At 40.5% G+C, this 15,442-nt stretch overlaps 1 protein-coding gene across 1 annotated transcript in view; it reads left to right on the top strand.

Moving 5' to 3' along the window:
• EPS8 (epidermal growth factor receptor pathway substrate 8) overlaps nt 1–15,442 on the top strand; it is a 136,013-nt gene that overhangs the window by 25,106 nt on the left and 95,465 nt on the right. Inside the window, exon 2 of the mRNA XM_059816288.1 lies at nt 8,164–8,315. The gene's annotated coding sequence lies outside the window, so the exon portion shown is untranslated. The remainder of the gene's footprint in view (nt 1–8,163; nt 8,316–15,442) is intronic.

Genomic DNA, 15,442 nt, shown 5'->3' with positions numbered 1-15,442 from the left:
TATCCCTGCCTTTCAGAGTATTGCGAGCTCAGTCCTGGCCAGGGTTCTGCTCCAGACTGGATTGCTCCTGGTGATGTGTACTCCTGTAATGGGAACTAACAATAGAAGAAATAAAGTGGTAGTGATAAGTACTATAAAAATATGTTTTGTTGTCTGAATCTGTTTTTTATAGAAATTAGTAGTTATGCTCTACTGGCAGTATAGCAGATTCTTTTGAAGGAATAGAGTGGCCCCAAGAAAATTGCCACCTTGTCCTTGTTGCAGAGTAGGCAGACTATTAGGATCCTGATTCTTCTTTTGACAAAATAACGTCGCCTTTTTCATTAGACCTGACAGTTGGCCTGAAAACAGGTTTGCTCTCTTTTTTTTGTCTTCTTCCCAGCTACATTACTAGACTAATAAAAGCTATTACAAACCTTGCTTTTCATAGTTGCATTGATTTTTAGGATGATTTAACTTGGAACATAATACGATGAAGCACATTAAATTCTGATAAACCATTAATTCATGAAGTAGAGATCATACAGAAAATAATAATGAGTTCAAAGACTGTGGTCAGTACCAATGATGGAGTAGAAGAAGAAAGGTTATTAGCTGCTGAGTTGTGTAACAGGTTGCTTTGAGTTAGAGCAGAAGCTTTATTACCTTGATGGGCAATATCAGAAGAGTCTGGAAAACATAGCTTACGGTACAGTGCTTTGACCCCAGTGGACCAGATGATCTCTAACATCAGTGATTCTAATTAGGGATAAACGTAAAGGCATAGGTAAGAAATGGTGTTTGAGAAAATGGGGAGATGAACTGAAAATTGTGGCATCCAGATGTCTTGATGCTGCACCTATTTGTGATTTCCAGGGAGAGGATAGCATGTATTGATGAAGAGTACCTGGTTTTATTACTGAGTATAAACAATGTGACTTGATGTGCTTGAGTGTGGAAAAAATTATATGAGCTTGATAGAAGTTTTAGGTGTTTCAGGGGCTATGTCTATGGTGTGCTCTGTCTTCTCTTGAGATAAAAATTTCATGAATCCAAGTTTTGATATAGCTTGGAAGCAACTTCTGATTATGTCATGATGGGGAAACTCCCCCTGCTCCTCAGCTACAAAGAGGAAATTATTGGCACTAAAATTGATTTATTAATACAGGCTGTGCTTAAAATAACTTTTATTACCATAGTGGTCATAATGTGGTGAAATTCTGTAGGTGTATTGATGTGGAAACCTCTGTGCTTTTCTTTGTAGAAGTGATTTCAAAAGGCTGCCTGATTTTTGTGCTTTTCTTGATAAACAGAAAAGATGCAAGATCTTCTTGATGACACAGTTTTGCAATGTGGTGACAGGGTTAGGAAGGGTCAGGTTCAGGAAGGACTAATAACAGCACAGTTTTAAATTTATACCAGTGTGAACCAAATGTTCAGTCATTCACCTTTTGGCCATGAGTTTTCCTCTTAACTATCTAGTTACTGAATGCTCCTTTGTGCTGCTTCCCCGTCCTTCTCCTTGTGAAGGGATTCCCTTTTTTTCTGGCTTCCTTCCTCCACACCTCTAAAAGTCTCACAAGACAAATGAGCTATAATAAATTTACATAAGGCAGGATTAGCAATTTTTTTAAACAAGTTTATTTGTTAAATTTCAGTGCGAATACTGGCCATTTTGTGGAGCGCACTTTGCCTTTCTGAAAAAATAAGAGGAACCTGACTTTTCAGGCTACAGTGGGACAGTTGCCTGGATGATTTCAGCTCTCATTTTACAAGAGGGCTAGCAAAGGAAAGACTGGATAGCAAGCAGATGGGAAAGTCCATTTTCTTTGCTACTGAGGACAGTGGACGTTTTGGTAGGCTCTAGTGCTGAGATATGCGAAGGATGGATGTTGTTTTACCCCAGTCCATCTTCTTTGTTGCCCTATGTCTGTGCAATGTCATCTGCGTTTTTTTCCCTTTACTGAACAGGAAAACTGAACAAAAAAGGCCAGCTAGAAGAACTAGCACAGTTACTTTTCACAGTCTAGTTTCTGCTGCTCTAAGCACCTGTGGCCAAAAAGGTCCCCTTCTAAGCCAGTAGTAGGGTGAAAGAAAATGCAATAAATGAAATGTCTTTGGGTGGTGCAGGGGGAATGCAAGCTATCTGCATGATGAACAGGGGTATGATGGGTGTTTTTCCCACAAGGTAGTATCTGGAAATCAGTATTTAAAATGCTTTTCAAGTCACATTGAACATGGTAAGTCTGTGAATCAAGGGCTGAGCAGCTCTGCCCTGAACACCCTTCAGAGAGACTAGAAAGACACCTTCCCCTTGTCATGCCCCCTGTTCTTTTCCAAAAACCAAATTATTTTTCTTACTGCTTTTTCTGATACAACATGTGATGCTTCTAACACATCTTTTAAACTGCATGAGTCCTTGTCAAAGGTCTGAGAGTCGATGCAGTTTTTAAGAGCATTCACAATCTTACGATCTCCCTTCGTGGGAGTAGGCTGGGAATTTATGCTCGAGCCGCTAACATCCGTGTGTCTGTTCCCCACTGTGATACCCTCTATGCACATCCTTTTACAGTCTGTAATGGTATTTGAAGACAATAATCTAATCTTCCTGAATATGCTGCTCTCAGTTTTGTTTTCTTACCACATGCATGTATCTAAAGAGACAGATTTGTCTTCTGTAGCGCTAACAAGAAATCCTGGGTCTGTTGAAAATAAGACCAATAGTCTATTGACTTCAGAAAGGCAGAAACTTAACCATGAGTCTTTTGTTAATAATCTCTCTTTACTTCAATTTAAAAAAGAATAATTTTAGGAATGCTACCAAGATATGCCTCTGGTAGGAGGGAGGGACCCTTCCCCTTAGGGAGACTAAGGGTTTATATATGAATATATTTGCCAGTGTAACTTTTATCCGCTCAAGTTTAGAAGTGGATCCAAGTTGAAGACAATTTTTATAAAACCTGTGACTAATATAATTTGTTTCCTATTTCAAAATAAAACAAAATAAAAATGGTACTGATTGGTTTTCAAATGAATAAACCTGATCCTTGCAGAACTTGAAACATAAACATTGTGGCAGAAGGAACCTAAAAGTAAAACAGATTTCATTGTTCGCCCTGCAAGAAGTTCAAGCTGGGAAAAAGGCAAAACTAAACAAGGAAACAGTGACAGGTAAATAGCCACTGAAATCATCTAACAGTTAGCTGTTAATAAACCAAGTCTGGCATTAATGTACAGAACCAAGGAAGGTATAAACATTCAAAGGGCAGTAATAACAATAAAAAACCCCACCTACAGCAATTTTGAACTTCTGCAGCAATGAGGATGGACAACTTCTAGACATCTGACTCAGATTTAGGAAACTTTGTATCGACATAAGTAACATGAAATACATTTTGCAGTTCTGTGGTCTTTCCATCAGGTTTCTGTCTTTTTTTTTTTATATCCTTCCCAATTCTGGGGGGTATTTTATCGGTCTATTTAGGATGACTCTTCTACAGTGGGATTGTAGTGCAGCATTTTGAAATGATATTGCTAAATATAACCTTTTAAGAAGTGTCTGACTTGTATACGAGTTGTGTGGCAGTTTCCATCTTTTGGCATTCTGCCTGTTTCAGGCAAAACGATGCAGCATCTTAGCCCATGAGGCTGAGAAGAGATGGGCATTTGTGTGGCAAATATGACAAATATGCCTGTGGTACATCGGTGGGAAAAACTGTACTTCTAGTGGTTCTGGAAGCAGCTTTGCATTGTATGTTTTGTGAAATGAGGGTTTCTGTTAGTCAAGAAACTTTCACAAATGTACATGTAAACAGAACTGTCGTAGAATTAGACATCAGTGTGGGGTTTTTGGGGCTCAGTGTCCTCATAGAGGGTAGAGGATGTTTATAATTTTTTTTATTTCTAAATAGGGCTCACAAAAACATCACACGAAATGATATGTTGTCTTTTATGACCTTACCAGTAGTGGTTTTCTCTTTGCCTTGCAAAGAAGCTTTTCCCTGTGGACTTACCCATCAGCTCCTGAAAGGTAAAAAGAGGTAAAAGCTGAGCTGAACTTGGGGGGTTTGGGGGTTTTTTTGTTTTGTTTTATTTTTTTTTGGTAGAAGACACATATGACTGATTTAGGAACAAATTATTATTTTAAATAAACTGGTATTTGATGACTTCAGGTTCTTTTTCCTGTGCTGCTTTACCATCTCAACATGCTACAGCTCTTATCTCCACCTTCTCAAACCCTGCTGGTGTGCATCAAGAGACTAGCATTAAAAAAAAAAAGAAGGGGAAAAAAAAAAGGAGTTGATTACAGCTGCTTAGAATGCTATGGAAAAAATGGTTTAAAAAAAAAAGGTCAAAAAACCCCCTTCCAAGCTATTATTACAAATTTCGCAGAGCAGCAGTGGTCCTAGATCTGTTCAGGTAGCCAGTTCCACTCGCTTTGAAGGGTGACCGTGCTTTTTCAAGACAAGGCTATGCCAAATTAATTGATTTTTTTTTTTTCCTCTTATTAAGTAAGTCTGGCCAGGCTGCACTTACTTGGTTTAAATACAAGCAAAAAGAAAACTCACATTAGTTCAGGAAGTTTGTTTTGTGGTTCTTTGGAAGAGAACATTCTGTCCCCTCTTTGCAAAACCAATACAAACAGTCTCTTGGCACAGACACTATTCTTTGTAGATACCTTACTTTAAATTATCTCTCGGTTATTTTGCAAGATTAAGTATCGCGGTTCCTATTTCCTGGCTAAATTTTGACGTGTATAATTGTGCTTTCACTTTGTAAGTCACATCTGCAGAGGTATTTGGGCAATACGATTAAATCTTCTAAATGCTATTTGAGGTCTGTTGATGAAAGGTACTGAATAATAAATGGTGATTATAAATTGTAGGATAGTAAAAGTTGTTTATAAAATAGCACTTATTCAGAAGTGGTTATATCTCATTGTAGAAATGATCATGTAAATATGGGTTGTGTGATTGTTGATATTACTGGAAAAGAGCCGTAGAAGTACAGTAAAACATCCAGAACTGCGAGGGATTTTTCTTTGTTGGGTAGTTGAGGAATTGTGTGCGAGTTTTTTAGAGAGATGTCCTTTTCCCTTTTGCTTTACATTTTTAAAGAGTATTGTTAAGTTACTTTGGATTACTGAAGGGATATTGAGGACAATGTGCTTATATTAGCCATTTCTCACATATGAAGATTTGGCATGTGCTGCTGGCATTATGAATAAAAGCAGGGAAAGAAACGTGTGCTGTGCAACCTTAATCAAACAGGGAGCAATCTCTAGTGTCCTCTTTTGAGAATATGTTCAGTGAAATCTATTAGGGGAGGATCTTAAGTAATGTTGATAGGTTATTGGACCGATTCTTCAAGTGGCCGTAACTCTTACTGACTTAGGCTCTTACTAGAAGGGAAATGTAGGATGTCTTGTACCTTGTAGGAGGCAGTCCTACTTGTAGTAAGTAATATTCCCAGAGAGTTGTAAAGGCAGACACATATGCTGTCTGAACAAATCTCTGCTGTAACAGCTTTTAAGTGAGCTGAAGGTTTACATGTAATTTTTGAGAAAGAGATAAGTTTTTTATTATAAAAAGGAAACATGCTGAAAAACCCCAACCTTGTAAACTTTCCGTTTCCATACATTTAAATCCAAAGACTAAAGTATTTTGATTGTCATGTCTGTCTTATCTTTCTAGCAAAGCCTTTTTCCTATAATTAAAAGGGCATCAATTTTTCTAATTGATGCCAAATCCAATCCAAGCCACCCACGCAATTATTTCACCTTCCCCCCTCCTCCCATCATTATCTGATATTTTGTTTTCACAGTCATTATTCATTAACTGTGTTCATGTCTAGGGCTGCAAACAGTAAAATCACATTAGCAAGGAGGAGCTCTGAGACTCATCAGTGAAATTTGGTTTTTTTCCTTTTCTGTTTTACATTGGCTTTCAGATGAGAATCCCAAAACCTGTCACCAATTTTGGAGATAAGGAGCTTAGAAACAATGAATGTGCTAGGGTTGGCACTTTCTTTTCTTAGCAGAATTCTTTAGTTCTTCCATACTACTGAGAAGAATTAAATTATGCATAAGAAGCTACTGAGATCACAAGTTACTACTGGAAAAGAGGTGTAATCTGTCCTCTTTTTTTATATGCATACATATACCTATATATGTGTATATATATTTATGCATGCAGCCAAGCCTATTCCCCTGTCTCAGAGCTTTATAGATGACCCTGTTTCATCTCGAGGTAATTTTTGAGCATGTCCCTTTTTCCTCTTTGGCGTATCCTCAGGTGGCTGTGTCTGCCCCCTTGTCCTTTTGAGTGAGAGGAACCTACACACAAAGGTCTCGCTGTGATTGCTCCTGAAGCTCTTTGGTCTGTTGCTTTTTCAACATTTGACCTTGGTTCCTCTGAAATCAAGGGCAACCCTCTCACACTGACCCCGGGTATTGGTAAGCATTGGATGAGTTACTAAACGTACGGGGCTCTTAGAGTGCTCCTCATCACTTGCACTCATATTTTATTAAGATGACTGTCACCTTTATCCATGTTTTGCAAGGGAGAAAATGGGCATGGAGGGGTAGAGGGTCTTGCCCAGGCCAGTGAGCTGGGAAGGGCCAAGACTAGTGGCTGGGAAATGAGGTATGGACGGAAGGCAGCCCGTGCTGCTTCAGTGTTCTGTGCCCATGTGTCATTTCTTCAGTCTGGGTTTCCTGGTCAGCAAACCATTTATTGCCTAGCTTCCCATAAAACATTAGAATTTTAAGTTTCTGACAGAATTGGGTGATGACTAGATAAACCGCTACTATAATCTGGTCATGTTAGTAAGCAACTTGATAAGGTTCAGCACATAAACTAGCTCAGTAGACTTTGTATATTAACATGCAACTACTGGATCAATTCAGATTGACTGAATTGACCGATTGCTGCTTGCCCTGGTACTGGATTGACTTGTTACTGCTTCTTCCTAATTCTGTTGCTATATCAAATCGATCTGTATTTTTTTAATTATTTTTAATTGGATTTATCTTAAAACGGAAAACATCACTGCAGGGTTGGCCCTGTAAGGGAAGGGGAATAGAACCTCTCATAGAAGTCACAGGATTGGGATAATGTCAAAACGATGTCCCAAAGAGTAACTCATAAGAACTGTAAACAGGGCGGCAGGTTTGGCAAAATTTTGAAGGACTGCTCAGAGCCTGGGATGGCGCATCTATGAAGCTGGAAGCGACTTGTATGTACAACCAGGTTAGAATAAAGTGTTGGATATGACTAAAATGAAATAGGAAAGGACTAAGCTTGTCTGAACTCTTGAATATCAGATTCAAAATTGAGGGGTGGCAAAAGTTTGAGGAGAAAATGGGATAATACCATAATTGTCACCTTAAAAAAAAAAAAAAAATTGCAGCATTTGCTGTCTCCTACCTCTGCCTCTTGTCTTGGTTTTCACCTTTTTCTTCCTTTTCTGCATCCTCCTTCCCCAAGTGCCCCATGGGCTCCAGCCCCACTGGTTTGCAGGGAGTGTTTTGAGCTGTCCCCAGTTTCTCTCAATACAAACATGTTTTTCCCCATCTCTCTCCCATTCGGGCCACGTGGCTGTTGGTGTCTTGTGAGCACAACCCTGGGCTGATAGCCCCTCAGCCACGGCTGAGTGCCTGGAGCGCAGGGGCTGTGTGGGCAGCAGTCGCTTCCCGATCGGCACAGGAATGTAAGGTGAGGAAAGGGCTCCGCTCTCATCAATACCTTCCTCCTTGTGCTTGACCAAGCTTTTACAAAATGTGTTTACGACGTGTTAGACTCTCGTGTACGAATGTGTTACACTGCAGCCTTCTCAGCTCTGCTGAGCTTGTCAAGTCCATGGCTTTGTTAACTCCTCACCCCACCCTTGAAGAGAGATTCAGCCCCAAACTGTGATTGAAAGAAGGGTTTAGGGTGGAGGTTGTCCAGGTGTCCTGGCCATAAGGTCCCTGTTAGCTGTACAGAGGAGTTCTTTTTGGTATTACTGGTATTTAGAAAGTTCACATTTGACAGTAGTGGATGAACTCTAATCAGAAATGTACTTCTCCCTCTCATGCAATAAGGGAAATCACATTTTAAGAAGTCCGCACTTAGCAAGTCTAACTGATTGTATAATGCGCAGTGGAATTGCAAAGCTGAACCTGTTTCTTTTCTATTTTTTCAGTGATTTGTCCTGTTGGGCAGCTGCCTTCTGAGTGACTCTGGAGAGATGCCAGCCACTTGAGCTGAATCAAGCAGTGGCAGGGACAGCATCTACCCGGGCTGAAGTTTTAATCCCAGGCACGTGGCGTTTGTGCAAGTCGTCACTGGTGAGTTGTACGTAAGTGCACCTTCTCTCTTTCTCTGTCTCTTTAACAACCGGCACCTTGTGGCAAACTGTAAATTTCTGGATGCAAAGACTCGCCTGCCTTGCTTGTTTTTCCTGGAGGGTGATTGACGAGCTTAGAGAAAATGAGAGTGATCCAGGTTACCAGCTAATCTTAGGAAATCCTTACTGTTTGTATGTTTATGGATTATTTTTTCCTCTCTGTCCACTGAATGAGTAACATCCGGGTGAAGCCAAACTTCAAATCTGTAGCAGTTGGTGTGTTGTACTAGACAATATCACCCTGCCTTTTTAATCAGAGGAGGTTTTATACCCTCTGCTTTAGCGCTTCATAGCCTGGAAATACAAGCTGTGGGGCTCTGATAACAGAAGTAGTGACTGGCTACTGTCAGCATGAGGATGATTAAAAATGTGTGTGTGTGTGCATGCTTGTTCACTCCCTTTCCAGCTGAATAGAAAATGAAACTCCACAAAGCCTTTTATGTAAGTGCATGGGTTTTTTTTTTACTGTTTAAATCTCTGTGTGGCTGTGCACAAACTTCATCCCCAGCTTCTTTTTGAAGATGTTTTGTAAAGAAAAGAGTGTGCTTGTTTTGACCTCCGAAGTGCAATCCTGTCTTCAGTTCAATACTAGACATATCCTCTCTGCAAAAGATAATAGATAACTTTTTTTTTTTTTTGAGGGGAAGGTGGTTTCCAGTCAGTTTCTCCCATCTGTGGTTTTTCGTTGATAAAACAATGGCAATCTGCTTCTTCCAGCAGCTGAAATGCTGTGATTCTTTGACAGCAAATGTGTGGAGTGCTGCCTTGCACCTTGTAACACCCTGCTTTATTGAAGACACTGTCATGCTGGGCTGACTGCTGTCTTCCCGGCAGTGTTGCACCAAGGAATTATGGATGAGATGCAGCCTGGTCTGCAAAGCACATATTTGCTATTAAAAGCAACATATGTGCCCTTAGCTATTGCTAATCATTTAAACATCTCTGTGAAATTTGGGGGAAGTAGCCTCTTTGTACATGGATAGAGTACCATTAAAGCATCAGCACGATACAGCTCATCATCAGATACTGAATCTTCCTATGAATCTCAGAGTTGAAGATTGGTGCTTTAAGCAGAATCGCTTGAAGTTATCTTCTTGAGAAGGTAGAAGGAGCCCTCTGTAAGGATGGGTGTGGGAAGGGCAATACATGTATCGGGCTCTTATCCGACTCTTTAGGTTTTTACAATGTGTTAAGAGTGCTCACTGGAATATTTGGACAAAAACCTGGAGGTCAGTGCCGTACTGAGCTGTATGTACTAACTTGATTAGCAGCGGAGCTGGAAAACTACTCTGGCCTGAAAAATTAGGAGGATAATTCTGGCTTTATGCTGGAGGAGGCAAAGGCAGAACAAGGAACTCAAGTACATTATTTCAAGGTCCAGTAGTCTATTAAACCAGGCTAAACCCAGTAGGTTTTAATTAATGGGAAGTTTGGAAAAACAAATTTGGTGCTATTGTCAAGTATCCATTGTATTTTTGCGAGTTGGAAGATACCGCTCCTTAAGTTCCCCTCATTCTCATTACCGCTGCTCTTCCCACTTCAGTTCAAGCGTAACGGCTGCTATCTTGGGAACTGCTGAAGGTAGATGCAGTTCCTTTATACTGCCTGAGAACTCTGAACCCCCGTGCTTAAATAATATAACAACTTTAGTGCTAACTCCAGCAACTTTGGAGAAGAAAGGTTTTTAAATTGTTGCAATTGATTTTCTGGGTGCATAGAAATAGAGGAAGCAAGGTAGCAATTGAAGCAATTTTTTTTTTATTTAAAATCATTATCATTTGGGTAGGTGCACTCTTTTCGGCCAGTAAGTATTTTCAATTATTAGAAGAAATTATTCTCTTACAGTGGAAGCATGTCTATGTCTTGGTCAGGCAGGTCCCAAATTGAAGACTAGTTGCTGTCTGTCATACCTGCGGTCCCAGTCTGACTCACAAGCTTGAATGCCAGCATGGGGGAGAAGAACCTTTGCTCCCCTGTAACGTGGGTGGGAAAGCATCTCCATGTGGAGAAAATTCTTTCGAAACCCAAGATCATCAGGAAGGTACATTGAAAATTCACTGCACAAATAAATATTGAGTCAGCAAACGCCTGCTTATCATGTCAAGTAGTGATCACACCATGACGTAAATCACCTTGTGCTATGAATACATCCAATTTGATGGGTTTGCCTATGGCTGTACTTAAGAGATGTGTGTGAGCTCAAATGCAGGTTTTTTTTCTGAGACCCTTGTAGTAATCAAGCATAGAGCTTCAAGTGCAGCGTACATGGAGAGTGTCCTGCACTTGGGGTTAGATGGCATTTTGCACTTTGCTTTCAATCCTGCTCTATTGTTTTTTGCTACTTGCAAATGCAGTGTGCTCTTTAGAAACTGCAGTTTGAATCTTTATCTGTAACCTGGATTTTCTCATACTTTTTTTTTTTATTGATCCTTTTCATTTTTTCGCATTTCTAGTTCTTAATTATAGGCATCCTTTAGTGTCAGAGCAGTATTACACCAAAGTGACTAGCTAATACAAATATTGCAGAATCAGGTAAATGAACCTCCTGCCCCAGATGTTTGTTTATGTTGCTGGGATGCTGAAACACACTGACAGCAATTGCAACCCGTCATAAGCCTGCAAGTGATTAATGGTCAGCTATCAATGATTATTTTGAAACTTAAGAAAAATGTTAGCTTAAGCAGTTGATACAAATCAAACCATTTGTCAGCATACATTTTGCTTAGATCCATGGAATCACTGAAGCTAGATGGGTATTTCTGGTGGTTTCACCACAGCAAAATTTAGCTTATTTCTTGACAGGAGTAAATGGGACTTAACACAAAGTCTCAAAGGTTATCTGCTCCAATCACCTGTGTTTTCCATTTAACAAATAAAATTCCTAGGAACTGTGGGGGTTTTTTTAATCCTGTATTTCAAAACACATGGTTACCCTGTCTTTTAAATCCTGCAGTTAGGGAGGGCATTCTCACATCAGGAACTGGCTGCTCAGATGGGGGATTTGCTTTTGGAGAAGTAGAGAAATCTGGGCATTCTGAGTGTTGCCATTGCATGTGGTGTGGCTGCTGATGCCCATGTGCCCCACTCTGCAGGTGAAGGATCGGTGTTACGAATGAGAGCTATGTTGCTCGCCGAGTGTTGACAGCTTGTCATTACAGACAGTGTTATTTCCTCCTGGCTTGTAGTTGAAAAGGCTCAGAAATGATCATAATGTCTTTCCTCAAGTGACTCGGGGAAGCGTTGGGGTTTTTCTTTCCAGATTCCGGGAGAGAAGAGACACTCTGCTTTCCGTTTGTGCTGAGTTTACAATTATTTTACTGTCTCAGTAGGATTTTCTTAACGTATCCAAAATCATTACGCTCCCGTGGAGTGAAAGAGGATGTGAAGAAAAGGAGCAGTGAGGGGAGAGGAAGGAAGAAATGATAGTTAAACAGGTTGGGGTTTTTCTTGGTTTGGGGGGGTGTTTATTTTACAGCAGCTATTCCTGGTACATGGGGGAGGGTGCAGGGAAGGTGCGCTGACAGTGGGTACTTGTAGTAGAGTATGGCATTTGCTCAGCCATGTGGCAAAAAGGAATTGTACATCAGCCAGTTCTCTGTCCTTTTAATCGGGGCTATAGAAGAATTTTTTTGTTTAATGTGTAAGTATGGCAGTTCTCTGCTCTGGGCATGCATGCTGGGCTGCCGAAAATTAAATTAGTAAATGAGATCCAATGACATAAAAACAAACCCAAGCAAACAAAGCCCCATGTAGGGTGCAGGCGGAGAGCACCCTTCATCCTCTGTCATCAGAGGAACAGGGCTGTTTGAATTGGCTTCCACCTTTGTTTTGAGACGTTGCTGTGGTGATGAATAACCTTTGCAGAGGGTGTGTGAGCAAGAGTGTGTGCGTGCCTTGGTTCTTGCATATAAAACAATGCTGCTGAGCGCACGGCTTTTCACCCCCGCGTCAGAACATATATCCTGGCAATGGTCGGCTGCTCCCCAAAATGAGTTAAATAGCAAAACTGTTGTCTTAGAGCTATTTATTGACATGGTGTTAATCTACTGATCACTTCCTCACATTGCTTTCATACCAGGTAGCAGGAGACCGGATGATGGCAAAGCGGTAGCTTTTTTCCATTGCATGGAAGGGGAGTTGCAGGGTAGCTGATACGCCTTATTTACGCAAGCTTATGACACCTGAGCTTTGTCTTGTTACTTGGGCTTGAGGAAGGATAGTAGGTAAATAGACTGACAAAGGTACTCTGTAGAAGGAAAGAGGGAAATGCCATTATCTGAGAGGGCTTTCTTTTTTTTTCCTACCATTGCGAAGATTACATTTTCTATACTGAGGAAAAAACCTGGGGACCATCTGTGGGTTAGTATTGTTTCTTTTTACTCTCTGTTTATCAATAAATATTACAACAAATTATTATTAAATTTACTGCAGCTCAAGAGAGATGAGTATGTTTTTCGTGCTAAGCTACGAAAATCTGATGTAACAATGGCATATTGATACAAAAGTGATTGTGTGAAAATCAGAATATATCTATGAATGTTCTACATGAGATTTACATGCTTTCTTCATGAAGTTGCACTGGTACGAGAATAGTTTGATGGTATAGTTGTCTGAAGAAGTTAGAAATATCACTTCTAGGTAAAGAATTGCCTTCAAGAAAGTCTTGGAAACTTTATTTGTTTCCCCCCTGCTAGAAAACCCTAGCAAGGGATGGCAAGAATGAATTACCACCTGAGGTAGCTCGTGGAGAATTTTCTTCCCTGCATATTACCCTTGTTCCTAATGTCTGTGAAGCTGCCCCATACATAACTTGTAGAAAGTACTCTGGGAAAAACTGAGTCACTCAGAGATGATCCAGTGGCCATGACAAATACAGTGAAGTTTAAAATGTCTACTTTTGCTGCATAATTCCTGAACTTAAAAAGAAGAAGAAAAGTGTGAATTACTCAGTTCTGTGGTGGCTCCCCATCTCTTCAGAGACCATCATAATTGGTGGTTTAATTTGTGAGGCTACGTACTTTGAAGATTGTCTTGTTCTTGACTGCAGCCATACTGAAGGATCGAAGAGGAAGATAAAAATGTTTTAAAAGCAGCAAGGCCTCTTGCAGTATTTAAAGTGAAGGTGGCGTAGGCAGAGTGCGTGGTCCCCTTGCACGACTGATGGGACTTCTTGCTGAGTTAGAGCAGTTGGGGAAATAACCTCCTCTCCCTCCAGCAGTTTTTTCAGGCTTGTCATCTTGAAGTTTTCCCCAGCACAATTTAAACATGCTGTCAGCTCTCTTTAGTGGCTCACTTAGTTAAAATCACCTTCAGTAAGGAGTATTTAGTTATGTCTTCTAATACCTTATTCAGGCTCCCCTCATGGATTTTTGAGAATCTGGAGAATGCTGCTAATAGAGTGGAGCCAGCATTTACAGGAATAAGTTAATCGCAGTACCATAGCTGTGCTTCTTACATCTGACACATTCTCCAAGGCTAACACCGCACCTCCTGTACTTCTTCAAATTCATTTGTTCCGTTTCAGTCCAGTCTTTTGAAATATTTTGTGATGAATGAGTTCACTTCAAGCTGGTGATCATCAGCAGCTGTTCATAGTCATGCTTTAAATTGAATCCATCTGTCAGTGGGCTCTTTAAAGTGCGAGTTTCACATTGTCAGGAGACCTGATTACACCAGAGCAGTATCTGAGTGCTGTTTGCCAAAAAGAAAAGAAAAAAATCAAAACGAAGTGTGCTTGGATGGGCTCTGGGATACTCTTGCAGTTTCACCTGTAGAGCTGTGATTTCGCCTGCTGAGAGGAGAGCAAAGTGGCTACAAGCAGTACTTTTGCACTGACATGCAGATTGGTGTTCAGATGTAGGCTGAAATTAGGAGATGACCTGTAGTAAGCTTTGTAGAAACCATCTGTAGTGATTGCTGCTTGTTTTTTAATCCTAACCCTTTGATGAACCTCATCACCAGCTCTTCACATATTTTGGTTTTAGCATTGGGGCAGATTAATGTTCTTCAGAGGATGAGCTGAAGAGGAAAAAATATGGCTTATTAAGATCAGCAAAAGGAGACAACATGGCTTTTTTTTTTTTTGCCCCAGTACACATGCATCATTTCTTATTTTCATTTATAACTCGAGGGTGAAATGTGTCTGCTGAGGCTCTTTTGCAAACTGCATTTAAGGCAACGTTTAAAGCAGCAAATGATCATTTGCTGACTGCATTAATTGTTCTCATAATTGTATGCGAAAGCTTTGGTCCGTAACATTCTGCATAAATTACATACCAGATATGGAAACCAGCTGATTCATGGCCTGCAGTCCATTGGTCTTATCCACAGGTAACTCCTCGTGTTTTCCTTCTCCCCAGTTGGTGAGGAACAAAGACCTTTATGAGAGAACTGGGCTTGTGCTGGGGTGTGTGTATAGCTCTATGGAAAAGCATTTCTTGCCAGCAGAAGCTTATTCACTAGAGTACTGCATGTTTACCCAAGTATGTAATTTTCATTATATCATTTCACTTCAGAAAAGAAAACCTTCCTTGAAGGAGCAGAACGGTGGTAGAGCCTCCTTTGCCACTGCAAAACTCTTATTTCTGCAGTAGGTGGACCATATTTTATTTCTAGGCTCAGTCGTGGTTTCCAACCGCAGAGCGTACCCTTTATCGGTGGTCAGATAAACATTGTCTCGGCAGCCCACATGCCAGTAACAGACCCATGGCAGCAGGAGACCTCACGCAGTGGGTGAGGTCCACCACTGTTTCTCTGCTATAAGCTTCTCCATCTCATTTTTGCTGTTGCAGTCTGCAAGCATTGCTGCTTAACAGTGCAGCTGCATCACTGCTGCATTCCTAGTGCAAGTGGCAAGCCAACATTTTAATTAAACATTAAATTCGGTGCTGGCAGAAGCACAGAGAAGGAGGGAAAAAAAATGCACTAAAACAAAATACCCAGACGGGCTCTGTGAGCTTGTATTTTATGTTAGTCGAAGCTAGTACAGAGAAGAACCTCTTAGCTTTTCTTTAACATATAGAAAGCAGCACTGTGTATGCCAGCGCCTGTTATTGCTGTGTACCTGATAAATACA

This window comes from Gavia stellata, chromosome 4 (genome assembly GCF_030936135.1).
Source record: "Gavia stellata isolate bGavSte3 chromosome 4, bGavSte3.hap2, whole genome shotgun sequence".
NCBI classification, from domain to species: Eukaryota; Metazoa; Chordata; class Aves; order Gaviiformes; family Gaviidae; genus Gavia; species Gavia stellata.
This window is presented reverse-complemented; position numbering and strand designations above follow the sequence as displayed.